We start from the raw sequence: 4,873 nt of genomic DNA, 5'->3' as shown, positions 1-4,873 counted from the left end.
CACCCCCGGCGGGCGGGGAGCGGCCGCCCCGCCCCGCGACCGTGCCCCTCGCTGCTACGGACCGCCTGGCCCCGCGCGGCCGCCCGCCTCGTGGCTCGGGCTCGTCGCGGAGGCTCCGCGGCGGAGCGGCCCTGGCGTGGCGGAGCGAAGTCGGGACGCGGGCGGCGGCTGACGGACGCGGGGCTCCTCCCCGGCCCGCGCTGCCCTGAGGCGCGGCGAGTCCGGCTGAGACCCCCGAGCACCGCTCGCCTCCCGCTGCTCCGCGTCTCCGCGCCGGATCGGTCATCACGGGTAACCCCCGGGGCCGCCGGCAGCGCGGCGCTCGCTGCCCGCCCCGGAGATTTCTGTGAGGTCGGCCTCAGACGTGCGCAGATCTGCGGGGTTCACAGCGCGAACGTCATGTCTTCAGAAAATTCCACTGTGCAACCGGTTCTGCAGATGTTTGTTGGACGCTCGAGTAAGGAAATGGGCAGCATTTGCTGCCCAGGCCTAAGCTATAACTAAGTGGGCTTCCAGCATGCGAGGACGTTATGCATCAAAGTGCTTTAAGCGATTATTAGCAAACGTCTCCTGTCCTTCCGTGGTTTCTGTCTTTCTGTAACAGTAATTTTCAGGAGCCAGGAAGGTGTCTGCAAACATAACCTTTCCCTGTCAAAGAGAAATATCTTTGGGATTACATCCCGAGTTCCCAAAAACTCCCTTTGAAAGTGCGGGTGTCAGCAGGGAGCTGAGCAGAGCGCTGCGGCTGAGCTGCGCCCGCTGCTGTTAGAAGGAAGAGCACAAGAGCCAGCAGTTCAGAGATTGGGATCCAGCGACACCATGTTGGCTCCCTTGAGGCCGGCTGAATTTTATTCTTCCCCACAGCATATGCTCCCACCGCTGTACCTTTTACTTTTTTTCCCCCCCCCATTAATTCTAAAAATACTGGGCGAAATGGGAAAGTAGATTAACTTCCCTCAATCTCGTTTTAAAGTGTTATTTCCATTGTTAGAAAATGCACTGACCTAACAAAGAAAAATATTTGAAAAACTTAATCTTACCAAAATAAGTCAACGTAGTTGAAATTAATATCAATGAGAGAAAAATTAGCAAATTGTCAGATGTGCTGATGCAGCCGGGCAGTCGGCACTGCTTCTGCTGGGTTTATTGAAATTGGACTCAACATGAAGGGTATCGCTGTTACTCCAGCTTAGTCGTAAGAGTTTGTAGCCTGGTTAAAGGGTCAGATGGTTAACAGTGAGACAAGCGATCATGACTGCGGTGTGTGGAAAGCACTAATTTGCATACGTTTCTGCAGAGAATGGTACCGAAGTTAAGTACTGGTTGCGATCGGTGACAGACTGCAGACTGCAGCCTTTGTCAGTTGCTGGTGGATACTTGGAATGAAACAAAGTCAGCAGCATTACACACACTGAAATTTTCCAGCAAATTCAAGAATCTGAGATAGCTCTTACAGGCTTCCTCCCCCCTGGTGAGCACCCTGAGAATATCTTCCAACACCTTCAGAACTGCCAGATCAGACTGTGCCTTGCCCTCTCTTTGATAAGAGTACTTCACGACTGTCAGGATTTATCTCGTATTTCTAAGTAAGTCTCAGTAAGTTTTGTCTGTCTACGGATTGCTCCTCTTAGAGAATACGATTTTTTTCAGAAGACATGCTGATTGCATGGTCTCAGTATTTAGAGCTGAGCTGTGTAATGATGGAGTAGGAGCACTCCATGACCCTGGAATGTAAATTGCAGCTTAGAACGTTCCAAAAACTGATTTATCTCAGAAAACATGTCCCTACTCTTCTAAGCATTTGGTTAAATAACTTGTTTCCAGTAGCTCTTTGGTTGCTATTAGAATTCTGAAATAGAGGTGGGTTCATACCACAGACTTTCTCAGTTTCTCACAATTGTATTAATCAGAGGGTTTGGTTTCCTGCATTGTAGAGATTGAGCAATAACAGGCTGGGAATCAGTAACTCATGCACTCAGAAAAAGGGATCCGCAGAGGCAGATGTTTGGTTGGCATCAGTAAGCTTAGAAGACCAAATTCAGTGGACTGGTGCACAGGACATGGCACTGTCTCTGAGGAAGCATTTTTTACCAGATGCTCAAGGATTTGCATCAGTGTGCTGTGCCTAAAATACTGAAGCTGAAAGCAACTGATGTTATCTCTGCATCAAATCTCTCTCTTTGTTTTCCAGAACTCTGTGCTTCAGGCTTTCTGCATTTTCGCAGATAAACCAGCCAGGTGAAGCAAACAATGACTGCATTGAAAACAGGCATTGAAAGGCAGAGCTGGAGTTTTCCCAGTTTTTGTCCCACAGAAGTCAAGGTGAGAGAGAGGTCAGAATTGGAATAGGCTTACCACAGACACACGGTAGTATGCGTAGATACATACACGATGGTGTATATATCAGTATATATGTACACGTTACGTGCCGTGTTTCTATCGTGTTTGTGTAATTCTGCTCGCTCAGTCAGTCCTGTCCTTGCCCTCCCTCATCTTAAAAAAAGTGAATATATGAAATTCCAGTCCTTGTTTTAGTCCTTATATTTCTCTTTGACCAGTAGGAAGGGGTCTCAATTTGGGAAATTCATTTCCTGCCGTGACTTGTGTTGATGCAGTTGTACACTGAAGATCTGAATCTCATTTGCCTTTGTAAGAACAATACTACTCTGTGGGAAGTGAACTTTTTGTTTTTCTTGTGACTACAAACATTGTGGCTGCAGTATGGTAACAGGTGCTTCAGAGGCAGTTTTTGTCCCAGACAGACAGGGAGGCTTATCAACAAAAGCACATCAGAATGATACCGTGTGAAGAGAGAAGTATGCTTCCAACACTGTGCTGTTTGTCAGGTAGATTCTTGAATTCTGGGCAGATCACATAGTTGTTCATTGCTCCCTCAGTTGTTGGCTTGGAATATTAAATATTCATGTTTCGTATTAAATATTTTGCTGAGAGCAAAAAAGATTTTGTCAGCATCCCTGGCAGTCTGTAACTTTACAGTTGTCGAGTTCTTCATTTTTGAAGATTGTAGCTCTGTAGTAAGGGAACGTCCAGGTACAGTAGGGACGTTTTAGGTGAGGAGAGAGAAAAAGGTCTCTTAAACTGATTTTTGTTTCTCACTCAGTTCTCTGCAGAGCCATATTTGTCAAAAGAAAGAGGAAAAAAAAAAAATGGTGAGAACAGGCATGGGAGCACAGTGGTAATAGTGATGTCTGTGTCATCAAAGACTGTTAAAATTTACCAGATGTAGGAGTTCTTCAAACTGTAAAGTTTTGAGACTAAAGAGTGGAAGGACTTCTCTTAAACAAAAGAAGCCCTTCTGCATTTTATGACAGAAGAATTGAAAGGTGACCAGACAGGAATGGCAAGGAACTAGTGCCCCAAGTTTTCCTAACCAAGAAATCTACAGAGTGATACCAAACGGTACAAAAAGTGCTATGCAAATTCAGTGGAAGTCTGTAATACAATTGGCTGCAGGTGCAGCATTTCACTGCTTCAAGAGTTACATGGGTTAACTAGAGCTTTATCATATTTAAAATGATACATTGTAGTTTCAGTGAGATGTGATAAATAATGTAAGGTTAGACATGGGCAAAATTATCACCACTTGTTCCAGATAATGCCTTGCCTTTATCTGAAACCCCAAGGTAAAAATCAGTTTATTTAAGGACCATATGCATTATCTCCTTTGTTGCTGTTGTTTGTTCATTCCTGAGAATATTAAAATAAGCTTTGTAAACTTTGTAAAAGCTTAACTCCTCAGGGCCTGTACTTTGTGCATCTGTTTCCTGAAATGATACATAGCTGTGTGCTGCTAGGATGGATATTAGGATGAGTGTTATTCCCATTGACCCAAGATAAGTTAGCAGTGAAGTCATTTGTCTCTTGCCCTGTTTTGAATAGTAAACACGTAGTCTATTTAATATTGTTTTGAACTTCTTATATATTCTTTTTTTATTTTTATTTTTTTAATTTGTAGAAGAATCAAAATTTTGTTTTCTACGTTTGTACATGGATTATGCTGGTTTCAGTCTCTAGTAGCAGTGATCAGGTAACTTAAAACTAATCAATAATAACTTACCTATTTGAGGGACTGCTGTTAAAGAGTACAGAACATTACAGAGGGTATGGGAAGTAATGTTTGTGGTTCCTCCTTGATGAACTAATTAAAAAACATGCTGAAAACATATTAGAAAATAAAACCCGATCTCCATCAGAGGTTAGGAGCCCAAATTCAGCTTTACGTGTACTGGCTTTGAGCTTTCATTTTAAAATGCTGTTTTGTTTTTTTCACCACTCAAATATTGAAAAATATATATATATTAATTTTTCAAACATAAACTGCTCAAACCTACACAAATTTTAGTTGCATTACCAAAAGTCACTTGCATCAGCTACAGATAGCAACAGTCACCTGCTTTAACAAATGCAAATTGGAGACATAGTTTACCATGGAAAGGAAATACCACTATAATGCGAAACTATTTCTAATCTGTTAAGAGCTTTAAAGGGAAAAAAAACCTCCGAGATTTGATTACCCGATCTCTTTGAACTTAGACAAAACACTCAAAAGATTTTCTGTTAACACTGTGCAAAAAAAAAAAACAAAAAAAAACCACCAAAGTTTACTTAAGCATGTGCATCCAAATCCCTCAGACTTGACTATTTAGCAGCAATTATTTCCCAAACAAAAAGAAAAAGCAACTGTGCTAACAACTCATTTTGCACTATGTGCTCTAGGATAACTGCCTACTAATTAGTAACGATGAGGAAAGGTAATGCACGTAGATAAATGCCTGTGGTTCCACCGAGTTGTTTTTGAGCCAATCCCAGACCTCAATAACTGAGTGCCCTCTATTTGCATACAACTGGGTAA

This window comes from Lagopus muta, chromosome 12 (genome assembly GCF_023343835.1).
Source record: "Lagopus muta isolate bLagMut1 chromosome 12, bLagMut1 primary, whole genome shotgun sequence".
NCBI classification, from domain to species: domain Eukaryota; kingdom Metazoa; phylum Chordata; class Aves; order Galliformes; family Phasianidae; genus Lagopus; species Lagopus muta.
Note: the sequence above shows the minus strand (reverse complement) of the source record.